Raw genomic sequence first — 13,678 nt, forward strand, 5'->3', positions numbered from 1 at the left:
GTGGTTGGCTTTACTGGTAAAAATGTATATATGTACAAACTAACTCTTTTTAGCAACATTAGAATAATGAAAAACTCGGGAAGTTCTGACTATATCGCAAAACAAAAAAAAGTGAAGTTCTAACTATACCATTCAGGTTTGTATGCAGCTCTTTGATAACAGTTCATAGGTCACTGTCCTATGTTAGGATTGTAACCTCTGAACTGCAAGTAACACAAAAACCTTCCTGACAAAGGCAGCAACCCTCTGAGCTATCCACATAAAATACAGTTTATCTGCATTTCAAAACTACCAACAGACAAACAATTGCCCTCCAGCAGGCTCATTAATCACCAGTTATCTGGACATTTTTATTGATATCTTGCATCCATGGCCATGATAATGATAACAACGATTTAAATGAAGCATACACAAAGTACGTGTCTTTCAGGGCCTTTGCAGATTTTAAAAATAAGAACAAATAGTCCCACATTTTCTTTCCTACTCAGATAGATTCCTAGAACTTTGCCTCACTGCATGATCTAATAAGCAGCTGCAGGGGTAAGGGAAGCACTGAATAGAAAAATAAATATACACACAGCCGGAGACAAATAATTTGTCCCATCCAGCGTTTACAATTAAATTGACCATTTTCTTTTGGCCTTCAAGCTGTCAGTGCGAGGGCCAAGGCTCATGTTAGGGTGGGCCTGGCCCACCTGCTAGAACCAGACCTGAACTGAAGCAATGTTACTTCTGTTAGAAGCCCTGTCTAGGCACGTACATGCTATCATAGATTGTAAAGTTGAAATCAAGAAAGAGTGTGTTTCCCTGGAACAGCACAAGGGTCAGAGTGTGATCCTCTAGCGCCGTGGTACTCATAGTACAGCCCGCCGGCCGCCAGCGGCCCGGCAGGCCTTTCTTGGCAGCCCGCTGAATTTTCAGGTAATGTACCCAAGGCCCCCCCACAGAGAGTAGAGAGAGAGAGAGAGTGGAGAAAGGGAGAGAGAGTGTTGTGTTCATAACTAACAAGTCTGCCTGAGACCTCCCTTTAGAGCAATTAGGCTGCAAGAAGCCAACCCTAGACAAATGGGAAGCAATCTGCAGACAATGAAGTTCCAGGGATTTTAAGGGGAACAAGCAGACTGTGGCATTCCATACGCCATGTCAGGACACTGGTCCTTTTTAGGTCTCACATAAGACAGCACATGTGCTGTTCCTTGCAAGACCTTTTAATTTTTAACAGTGTGCTTATCATTGGTTAGCTTCATTGTCACTCTCATTTGCTTGATTCTTATTGGTCAGCTGCCATAGGCTTCCTTCCTCTTCATGTGTATGTCCCTTCTGTGGCGCTTGGACACATTACTAATGACCTTCCACTGCACATCTTTATAGGCGCTCTTTTTTCTTTGTGTTTAAGCCTGTCAGAATTTTCTCTAGTGTATTCCTCCCCCTGTGTGTTCCTCCCGCCTGCTGACCCTCCGCTGCTCGACTGCCTGCCCAAGCACCTCCTTCCCACCCTCTATTGCCCATCTTTTGCTCACAGGCCCTCCCTCCCACCCTCCATTGCCTTTCTCAAAACCCCTATCTTCAACCCCCTCGTTTATCCGTTTGCTTGCCCGCAAGCCCTCCCAACCACCCTCCTCCGTTGGCCGTGTCATATGACATTTTAAACCCACACCCTGCGTTTGCTACGTAGCCCTCCCTCCCATCAGAAAAAAGAGCTCTATGATGCATCCAGTGCTGGCCACGTTGTAGCGCTTTATGGATTTTGTTTTAACTTTCAGACATGCTGCTCAGCACCCACGCGCTGTACAATATGGCTAAAAAAAACAGTGACAAAACCAATACTGGTTGTAGGCTGAAACTATTTACTTTACCTATGCTTCTTTGTATTTGCCAAGGCTATGAGTAATTGGGAGCTCATAATAACCTTAAAAAAAACATGCTCTCATACACAAAATTATAGGATATAAAATACACAACCTCTTGTATATACAATGATTCGCACGGTGCAGCAAATGTAAAGGTATAACGAGCTACGGTAATGGTTATGTTGCAGATAAAAGGTGCAGGAAATAATATTGTTAAACAATATATGAGAAAAAAAATGGTGTTTTATTTAAAACCGAATTTTTAAGGATATTTATAGTTTGATAAATAAACCCGGGCAAAGGACCATTAAAAAAACAAACACAAACCATTTTAGACTACAATACCAAATAGCAATAACCAAACAAACCCTTAATATGTGGGGTACTCTCTGTCAAATGCAAGTTTGAGACTTTCCAATCTAACAGGAAATGAAATGACTCGAAGGGATTCCCATTGCTGATTTGTCACTGGATAATAATTCATTCAAAGACATTTGGCTCCATGCTACTGTTAGCAAATATATACAAATGCCAAAAGGAAGCCACGGGACTGCTACCTTGACGGTATCATTTATCTTTTTGTGAAAACATTAAAATACATTATGTTTTGGTAGTTTGTGACAACCATGAGATGGCCACAAGGCAACTTGTTTTAAAAATCAATAAAAACACACAAACAAATGTAGAAAAAGCAGATAAATGAGGACTGTACACGTTCTGCCTTCCAGGTGGATGGGCACACACAAACGTGTCTTCCAGTACTTTAGATTTTTTTTAGCTGTTTAAAATAATGTCCCCTGGCGCCTTCTCTGCTCTTGGCCGTTTAGCCTTTTACAGTTTTTTTTGCCAATTGCCTCGAGCAAGGCAGACCTAAAGTGAATGTGACAGCTCGTGTCCGACTTATATTCAAAGGCCCATGCTCTCTGAGAGCGCCAGAGGGCTGAAGGGGTAATTGGCTGTTATTGTTAATCAGAGGCTTCCTCGGGGTGACTAAAATAATACTGAAGAGCTGGAAAAAGACAATTACCGTATAATCCTGTCCTAACATTTTCCTCTATAGACCTCTTGTCAGACAAATTCACAGCCTTCCCGCTTGCCAAAGCTGTTCCCTGCCCTGAAATTCGTGCCATCTTGTGTCAGGCTCTACTAAAGCAATACAAACATCCTCTCCTGTCACATGCACCACACCCTGACATCTCACCTTTAAAGTTCGGGCCTTCTTGTGTATGAGTCCAGAATCCAGCGCTTAAGGCAGAATCCAGCGCTTAAGGCCCCTCATAGCCTCATCATGTTTTGAAATGCCTTTTAATTCCATGTAGACCTACATGTGTCGCTCTCTGCCATTGGTATCTGTCCTCGTCCTCAAAGCAGCTCCTTATGTTCTAAAATCTCTACATGCATCTCAGGCATCTCACCTAGGCGGCCGCAGTTTTTTTTTTTTTTTTTTTTATTTGAATTTGAGCGGTGGACGTCCATGTAAATGCATCTTTCAGGAAGAAGCTGCATTTTCTTGGCATCATAATACACGTAAAGCAAAAAAGTATAGAACCAATAAGCGTGACTGATTATCAGAACAAGTATCGAGAACATAAGTGCCTGGCGCGCAATGCTTGGCCACAGCTGCAGGTGACAATGCCAGGGTTGTGTGATGTTCACTGAGGGTACCCCACCCATTGGCTTAAATATGTACACCCAGTGCTTAATTTGTATAATATAAGTGAAAGGGTTCAAGATATTTCTCAGGAGGCCATCTGGTTTGGTATTACCCATGGCCCCCAACCACTGCCAGATACTAACCCTAATGCAATACAAGTATGACAGTTTGGAGTACGTCTGGTCACCTCAAACTGGAAGTATGTACTGGATCCCCTGGTTTTATTATTTTTTAAAGCATATTGAAAGCTTGGTTGATGAACTCTGTTTACTAATAGACCGCAAGGTCCACCATGTGGTGGATTGTAATAAAAAAGTGTAGGTGTTGATAAATAAGTTCCAGTTCCAAACACTGGCAAACAAAGGCCCATATTAAGCAGATAAAACAGTAATTGTGAAGACTAAAGCTCCATTTACAACCCAATCTTGATTTGGTTCCAGTTAAAAGAGTTTGACTAGAGGACTGTTGTCCTATGGTTTTGATAGTCAGCCTGTTGAAAGAGCTTCCTTTGGGGCTGTCACAAGAACAAGATCAACTGTGCATCTGTGGCTGAAAGCATCCTCTATCGAGGGTAGTCCCCTATGTCGGAAGCATTGACAGAGCAATAGCCCAATTGAAGTTGTCAGGGGTGTGCACTGTGCGCTAGAGAGTGTAAGAGCATTGAATGCACAATGTCTTGGATGCAAGAAATTACACATTTCACTTGTAACCTTTAAGACATCCTTGAATTGAACAGTCACGGTATTCTCAGTGAATACCCTAAAGGAGTGGGCCCGCGCCATGTTTGAAGTCTAGCTATTACCTTTCGATGTAGACATGAACACAACATGTATGTGTTTTTATGATTGGTTTATCTACAATCTATACAGCCATGAAGCAGATGAAGGAAACATGCAGTGGCGGCTTCTGGCATTCGAGGGGCGGGAGGGAGGCAATACAAACAAAATGGAAAACAATTAAAATAAATAATATTGCTCTTACCTGTTGTAATGATGTGAACACAACATTAACATCATTTTATAAGCCAACAACACTCAACTTGTCATCTCTCTGTACACAAACCCCATCCAAACCAAGGCCAAGTTCCACAACTGCATAAAGAACGTCCAAACATGGATGAGAGACAGCTGCCTCAAACCTAACACTGACAAGACCGAAGTCCTGATCTCCGGCAGAAACACTGCCCTCTGGAACGTCTCCTGGTGGCCCATGGAGCTCAGGCCCACCCCCACTCTGAAAGACCACACCCGCAATCTCGGCATAGTACTAGACAGCAAACTCGCCATGAAACGCCAGGTAAACACTGTCTCATCAGCATAGATTCACACTATCTGCATGCTCCGAAGGATTTTCAGGTGGCTCCCAATTAGCACCAAGAAAACAGTGACACAGGCCCTCATCACCAGCCGACTCAACTATGGCAACACACTCTACGCTGGCACAACCTCTGAATTCTTAGAGAGACTTCAGACAATCCAGAACGCAGCAGCCAGGCTACTCCTTAACCTGCCCAAGAGGACACACATAACCCAACACCTGAAAATCCTCCACTTGCTCCCCATCGAGACTAGACTCCAGTTCAAACTCCTGAACCATGCATACAAAGCGCTCCACAACCAAGGACCACAGTACCTGAACCAACACCTTATCTTCCACCAACCAACCAGGAACCTTCTCTCCGTACACCTCGCACTGGCACAGACTCCACGTATTTGCTACAGCCGCACAGGAGGACGCTACTTCTCTCACCTCGCCACCAAAGCCTGGCATGCCCTCCACCTCTGCACCGCCCACTCCCGGAGTCAGTTCAGGAAAGAGCTCAAGACCTGGCTCTTCGACTGATACCAGCAGCACAGCACCTGGATGCCCTCCGGGGTGATGACGCACTCTACTAGTATCAATTAATTGATTTATACCTGCTGCTGCAACGGATGCCGCCCACCCCTCTTTGAAGATCATCGACTCCAGCTGCACACTGAGCAGGCTCCCAGATGCCAATCCCAGTGTTTCTCTCGTGCTGGGAATAGTATTGGGGATTGGTCTGAGTGGCCTGGTTTGCCGCTCAGACACTAACTGGGAGTCTGTGGCATTTTTCCAACCCGGCTAGAAACCTAAGTGCTCATGACAGTTTGGCCTAAGACGGCTGGCCAAACCGTCATGCACACTTAAAAGTGCTTACCACCACTCCGCCTGCCATGCCTGTCAAAGGGGATTGCCTAGCCCCACCCCACTGAAGAATACCGCTGGCAGCGATCAGGCAGGCAAAAAAAAAAAAATGATAATAAAATGCTTATATTATCTTATATATTGTTAATTTTTTGCAGGGGGCGGCGCTCCTCTGCCATTTTGGGGGAGCAAGTGCCTTTTCATGATTTTTTCACACACATCTAGGGCAGCATATTATTATATTATTGTTGGAAGCGCAACATCCTCTTTGCGAAATTTGCACCATCTAAAATATGGGGCCCTTATCAATGCACTTCCAAGAAGTGAAAGATTGTTTTCGCAAGTACTTCACCAAACCAGTCACTGACATGTATAAAAATAAAAACAAAACAAGCAACCTATTGCAAAAAAGCCCAGAAACACAAAACTAAATACCAGCAAACATACAGTGTTTTACCCTCTGTTGGTCTGTGTATTCAGAATACTAATATTCGAGCGATTCTTTGTCTCAGTAACAGTGACGACGACGACTTGTACTGTTTGTGCACTGCACTCGTACTCTGCCATAAAATATAGTATTCACACATCTGTTTACCGTGCCCCATCCTGCACCAGAACAACTACCAGCTGTCACACAGCATTGTACGAGGAAGTCATTCCGTGCTACATCTGTTGTAATGCTCGTATGTGCCGATTAGTTATTTGCGGTTGTTAAGTATGTTACAAGCTGTACCTTTGGTCTGCTTCCTTGAGAAGAAAATTATTATGGGAAATAGGCGCATGTTACAACTTATAGAACGCAGTAATTATTTTAAGTAATCGCCCCCTGAGTTATTTTTTATTAAGCATATTTGAATGTTCTTGAATTTGCAATAATAGCCTACTTTTCTGAAACAGTGCTCTCTTAAGAATAATTTTCATGAAGCTTTCACTGTGAAAACAGCAGGTCAAATACATATATATTAACATAAATGCTGTAACTGTTTTTTTTTACATAGTTTTCTACCCTGTCTTTTTTCATTTAAACAATAATGATCAAAGTAAAGTGTAATGCCAACTTAGTTTGGCCATGGCATCATCACCTGACAATGTCCACTACAGTGTTACTTTCATTAGGCTGCATATTTTTTAATATGAATCACTAAAAAATTAAAACAAGTGCAAAATAATGTTATATATTTTTCCATCAACACAAAAAAAAAATGACTTGAAGATTATATGGTCACCATTGTTGATGTTCATTTCGGACTTTAGGAAGAAAAGGTAATCAAACGATATTTAAGAGGTTGTCTCACCCTTGAAGTATCAAGACTTGCTTCATTGGGGTACGAACATGCCACCCCAGCGGACTCAACCAATGGGAAATAAATACCCTGGGAATTCTTATAAATCTAGTTTTAGAACAAATACACAGGTCCTGTTTCAGGCAAAAGCAACCAAAACATACCTAGGAGTATACAACAAAGTTCACTTTATTAGTACGTAACCCTGGTATCATTTAAAACCACAAAAAATTGTAATATGGTGAAATAAAATTATTCACCTGGCCATCATGAATCCATAAGTTACTGACATATTTCGAATTATACAACAGCCTAAAAAGGTCTAAGGTCTTCTTCAGGGTATAAGAACTCCCTAGCTGTGGCATCCAATCAAACCATGCAAAAACAAGGAAATAATAAACCCTACCAGTCCCTCTTTTGGATTGGTTTGGACCCGAGTTATATTAAACTGCATGCGTCATAGCTGAATGTGGGGGACGTCACCTTCATAGTCACACATTCATTAGACGGTAGATGTTACCACTGCACCCAGTGGGTCCCCTTACGCTGCAGTAATGCAGCCACATTTTTTGTGTTGATCTTTTTTCAGGGAGGACATACTTGAGGATTCACCTCCAATACTCTCTTATGGGGATCACTATATTTTTCCATCGCATGACCTATCTTCAAAACCAACAGTGCCAATTATACAGTTCCCCAGCGGGCAGAGGTCATCCACCCTTCCTCCCTGGTGGAGGACTGTACACATTTTTAAAGACTCCTGCTTCCAGGGCAGAGTTCTCTGCCCTGTGAAGAGAGACACCGCCTATGCTGATCTCTTTACATCGCTGGAGGCATGCTGGCTGGTGCTTTAAACATTGCCTCTTCCTTTTTATGTTCATTGAAAACAAAAGACTCAAGGCGGGAGTTTGTCTACTCTGAACAAAAAATAAATGTCCCATGTGCAGGGAGCTTTCCCTCTCCAAGTGGAGGTCAATTTGCAATTTTCTTGCCTGTGTGTGCCATACCTGGCACTTCGCCCAGCTCTAAACAGGGTGAGAGCACTGCCTATTTATGTCCCGCCCACATCGATAAACTATAAGTTACGCCCTTATTTTCTTCCTCTCTGCCCTAATGTGTCCATGTTCACCAGTCATTCCCAAACTTACGATTATGGGGCTTTAACCTGAGCCTTTTTGATTCAAAAAGTGACACTCAGATGCCCGCCATCACCCCACAATGTTTAACTGTTGAAATTCCCTATGATTCTTTCAGATGTCTCTGGTAAACTTAGTATAGTTTCGGTCAAGTTCACAGTTCAAGTAAAATATTGCACTCCCTTCCCAGTGTGCAACTTTCAGGTCTACCTGAAAGGCTCCCTGTAATAGATGTTGACCACAGCTACTAGCCTCTCCAGCCAACTGAACATCCAATGCAGTGCTTTAAAAGTGCTGAGAGTGACAGAGAAATGGAGAGAGAAGTTGAAGTGGTCCTGTGGCCTGGCTGTTGACTGTGGGAATCAGTTGACCCATCCTTAAGGCAGGCCCGCTGGATCTATGTGATTGTCAGTCAATAGTTGTGGGTAGTGAGCTCCGACATACCTTTTAGAGGCACTTATTTATCGTCATGACACTTTAACCCAAGGCAAGACAGAGAAAGAAGCAAAAGCGAGAAAGTAGAAGGAAGAGAAAAATAGGTAAATAAAGAGAAGAGGAGTAAGAAGAGATGAAAAAGAGACTGCAAGCTTGAGGAGGAATCAAAACGTGGGTGTGGGCCACTGCACTTGCTTAAAAATAAAGCACTTCAATTGTCCCAAGTCATAATGCCGAGTTTCCCACTTGGTGAATCGTCTTAAGTTCCTGGGCTCCCCTCTGCCAAAATTGGGTGCGCCTTTAAACATGCTACACCACAGCACAAATCACTTTTTAAAGCGTTGACATTTAAGTTTTTTTCTGGCAGACAAAGACACATACTCAATAGACTCAACCATCGCTTTGCCAGCAGTGTTTCATTGGTCACAGCCCCCGGCTGCAGCATCTATGCCCATCCCCTACACTTCCTTATCTATTCTTTAAACCACCTGCTGGCATTTTCAGGTTTTACCGCACTGAAGCTTCATACTTCTAGCCCATCATGCATGCCTAGGCCCCTATGTGGTTCATGCTCTGTAGACCGCCTTTGCACAACTTTTTTTTGCATTCTTCATTTTTTTTCCATTGCCAACTTGGATATGAAAGTAGAAAAACAGGATCCAGAGTGCAAATGTCTTTTCATTACCAGAATTTGACCTGAATTAATGTCTAGGCATGAAAGCACGTGTGCAGAAGCCCAATCTGTGCAGTTGTCTATCCAAAAAAAAGAATTCCTCTAGGAAATGTGTCCTTACTTTCTTCCTAGGTGTGGCCTAACAGATGTTGGCCGATGCTGCACAGCATTGGCAAAGTATGCCTTCCGCTGATGATACATAGCATCAGTTAACAGCGTTTGCATAGCCTATTGGTGACTTTTCTAACCCTGCAAAGCTCCTCACCTTTAAATATGTGTTGCTCTCCCAACCTGGCACTGCACTACTCCACCTCCTAGACCTGTGCTGCTCCCCCTCGCCAGAGCTGTACTGATGCTACTCTACACTGACCCAGCACAGCTCTTCAGTTTTGCAACCTCATTCATCGCATGAGCCCGGCGCTGCTCCTCCTTGGACCTAGAGCTCCTCCCCCTGAAGATAGTGTTACTCCCTATGGACGCTGCACTACTCCCGCTAGGATTGTGCTACTCCCTACTTTCTACACCTTAACCCTCTCCTGCTGCATACCATCCTAGACCCTGAACTGCTCCCAGGTATCACCCTTCTGTTCTCCACCTTTGGACCCTACACTTCACACCAGGCCCCAGTGCTTAATTTGTAAAAAAAAAAAAAAAATGCGGGAACCCTCGTCAGGAGGCCACTGAAGCTTTACACAACTACTAACCATAACACTGCCACAAGTGTGACAATTCAAACTGTTTGAGGCCTGGCAAAACTTTAAGAATGGCTTCGGTGGCAAGGATTTGTGGTTCTTCGGTGGCAGGTATTAGTTGTTTTTTAATGTATATTGAATAAACAAACAACTGTTTTTCTGCTCATCTATAAATTGCACAAACAGCACCACCATGTGGCAGTTGTCATAAGTGCAGGTTCTGGCAATTAAGGGCAGGTGCAGAGCACCAGAAACCACTGGTTCAAACTAAGCACTACCAGGCCCCTTATTTGCTATATGTTCCCTGTCCTATTCGATTTCCCTGGGCGCTGCTCTACCCCCTCCAAGCGACACCCCCCTCACATTCAAAGGCTCTGTGCTAACCAGTGGCAGCTGGTGACATTTGAAAGTGATAAAGTAAAATTTGTGTGGGAATGCACCATGGCGGGAGAGCCTGAACAACCTAAGGGGGCCCGGGGGCGTTCTCCCCCTGAGATTTCTTTTTAAAGAGTAGTCAAACTGGGACATCTTATTTAGGGGGCCCCCCGGACCATTAGGAACAGCTTTGAATATATGGACCAGTTTCAGTTCTTTCATGCCCTCTTTGACCAGGTCACTGACAGTGCACAGCCATTCCTCCAAAATTCTAAATGTGTTTACATCTATAATATTCATGGATACGGATGGCATGTGTTTTCAATATTGCAACACAACAGAAGCTCACTAATATTAATGCAACTAATCTCTGTGACGCCCTCCCATTTCTCATATGTATGTGACGTACTGTTTTGATCTATAAGTAACTTTTTTAAGGATGTTGCATGAAACGTAAACTAACATTTCTCTGTAAAAAGTCACTCTGAAATAGACTAGCTTCCCACATCACCCACATTAAAAATAATTCTCAGGAAAACGCCAATCATCTTACCTGGACTGTACCACATGGCGGCTTTAATGCCCCTACTAAATGTTTTGTGACTTCTGCCCTGATGTTGTGTTAATGATTGAAGGAGGGAGCCAGGAAGAACACACCTCCGACTTGGAGATCTCTCCATCGTGGTATATTTGCTCCAGATGAGGATGATGACTTTTAACAAGTCGTTGTTCTCCCGCTAACTGCCCAGCAATGTGGAACTAGCAGGTTCCTACTTATAATGGGGAAAATAAACTACACATTCCATAATGCTTTGCCTGTTAGTCACGCTAAGAAGATTTTTTATTTTTCAGTTTTAAACAGCGCAAATTTGGCGTGAAGGTATATTGGCGCGCATTTCATGAGCACCAGTTAAATTAAACGTTCATTTTTGGTAGGCACAGGGAAGAGGTTTGCCCAGAAGCTCAGGATGTTAAGCTGACCGCGAGGCTCGGACCTGGTTCCCGAGTTCCTTCGTCGGCAGGGCTGGAAGTTAAGTCACACTGCAGATGGTATCAAGTGTTTATCTGCCACTTGGACCATACAGTGAGAGTTTTTTGTCCAACACAAATTGCTCAGCCTGTAAATTATCTTCACTCTTAGTTCACTGAACTCTGCACCGAATCGGACCCCGGTTAAGGAGTTCACATTAATGTCACTTTAATGCTAAAATCATTGTGTACCTCCACTCTGAACCGGTGCAGTGTAAGGCGACCTGGGGCCTTTTCTCTGCCAAGCCTGTGTTTGCCGAAGGCATTACCAGTATGTTTTGAGAAGTTGTTTGGCAGTTGCGGCAGGCATGATGAGCGGGTGGGGAGGATCGCATGGAGGGGTCCTGCATGGGGGGGAGGTGGGAGGGGTTTAATTAAAATAAAACGTACTAGGCAGCCTCCCTCCCCTCCGCCAATCACAACACTGCAATGTCAGCGTTGCGATTGGTGCAGACGGCGCCTAGCCGGGCGCCTCATGGGAGGCCATTTTCTTTATGAAGGCTGCATGCAGCCTACATTGAGAAAAGGGAGAGTGAGCTTTGGTCGGCCCCAGAGGGCCGACCAAACAGTCAGGTCCCACAGCAGTGGGCTAGCCACGCCTCCCCTGCTTTCCAGCAGACCCGCCTGCCCACAACCAGGCACTTCTGTTTTTTCGCAGTGCGAGAAGCAGAAACATAAAATGGTAGTTTTACCATTTTATGTTTCTACTTACTACCATTTTATGTTTCTGCATCTCGCACTGCGAGAAAGCACAAGTGCAGCAACGCCCCTCTAAACCTAAAGGAGAAGCCGCCCCTTGTGGTGACCTCTTAGAATGATGTATGGCCCCCCACCTGGATCCTGGATTCCGAACACCAGGCCCCCTTCCCTGGGTCCTGCGTTTCCATTTCGCTATCCCTCCCCCTCCTCCTCCACTGAGCTTTGACCTATTAATACGATTTGTTTTTAATTATATTTTGTTGTGGAGGTTATGGTAAGAAAAAGATATAAAGATATCTCCACGAGTATGCACTTCTTAAAACCTAAAAATGTATTTTTGGTTGATAAATTTAAGAGCAAGTTCATTCAATAAGAGAATCTATATATATATGGGGCTGGTGCTTTCAAATGGTAGCTGAATTAATAACGAGTGTGCTTTGAATATATATCTTTTAAAAGAAGTAATAAAACATGTGAATTACGTTAAATTCCATTTTTGTATGTTGAAGTTGAGCCCTGAACTCTGTGTCCCTAGACGTTGCGTCTTTCATGCGTAGAGGAAGTCTGTCTGCGTGAAAAAGTGCACCTGTCACGCTCAGCACATTCCTCACATCCCGTTCATTTGAGTCACAGTGCGTGCCGAGGAAACTGAGTGACGTGCTAATGTGCTGTTCAGGATGCAGAGTAAAAAAAGCTAGCGAGAGAAGAGCACTATAGAAACAATCGCATTCGTACAGTTTTAAGGGTTTCTTGTGCCTTTAGACTTCTTGGCGCTATGCAGCAGCAAGCTGGTTAGTATGCTGGTGGTGTGAACATAGCAACAATATAGCAGCCAGCCATAAGATATTATGGGCTACATGTAAGAAGCAATTTTGTGTTCTGCGAATCGGACTGTTTGCAACCGCAAGAGGGCTTTTTGTGATGTACATAGCCAAATTTGTGATTCTGTTATTGAGTCCCTATTCGGGTTTTGAGATTCAGTATTTGGAAGGGGTGTGTTGAGGGCCTCCCTTCCTAATACTGAATTGAAATGGCATGTACAAATATTTTGCAACTGAAATACAGTCACAAACATTCGGAATCTCCCGCCAATCGAAAGTTGGTAGAAGTAACCCATTCGCAAATGGAAAGGGGTGTCCAGGGGAACCCTTCCTCTTTGAGAACGGTTTAAAAATGTCTTTTAAGAGCAGCTAGTGGTCCAAGGGACCACTGCATGCTTTTAAAAACATGAAACTTCAAAGTTTTACTTTTTTTGTACATGCATCTCGAATTTCTTTAAGGAAAACAACTGCATTTAAAAAGAAAAGATCGCTTTAGAGGCAATCACAGATATGGTGGTTTGCTGATCCCAGCAGGCCACCATCCCTGTGATGGCAGCGAATCGTAGTGGGTCACTAATTGCTACCTACCTCATTATTATTCACGAGGTCGGTCTATTTGTGACCTACCATGCACTGCTCATGAAAAAGAAAAAAGTTTCATATATTAGGCACTGTTTAGTAAAAGTTTTTTAACAGCACTTTCCATGGCCTTGCCCACATTGCCAAGTGCATGAGACCATGTACCCAATCAGAGAGAGTTCAATTGTAATTGTTTTCTGTACCCACGCACCCATGGTCAACCTGGCTTTCAAAGATGATTGGTTATTTTTACAGGCATGACGTGCATGTCTCTAGGGACACGTAT

At 43.6% G+C, this 13,678-nt stretch overlaps 1 protein-coding gene across 2 annotated transcripts in view; it reads right to left on the reverse strand.

Annotated features, from left to right (window-relative positions):
• ARHGAP24 (Rho GTPase activating protein 24) overlaps window positions 1-13,678 on the reverse strand; it is a 1,758,332-nt gene that overhangs the window by 277,487 nt on the left and 1,467,167 nt on the right. The gene's annotated exons all lie outside the window — the stretch shown is intronic.

The sequence above is a fragment of the Lissotriton helveticus genome, chromosome 2_1 (genome assembly GCF_964261635.1).
Source record: "Lissotriton helveticus chromosome 2_1, aLisHel1.1, whole genome shotgun sequence".
NCBI lineage: Eukaryota > Metazoa > Chordata > Amphibia > Caudata > Salamandridae > Lissotriton > Lissotriton helveticus.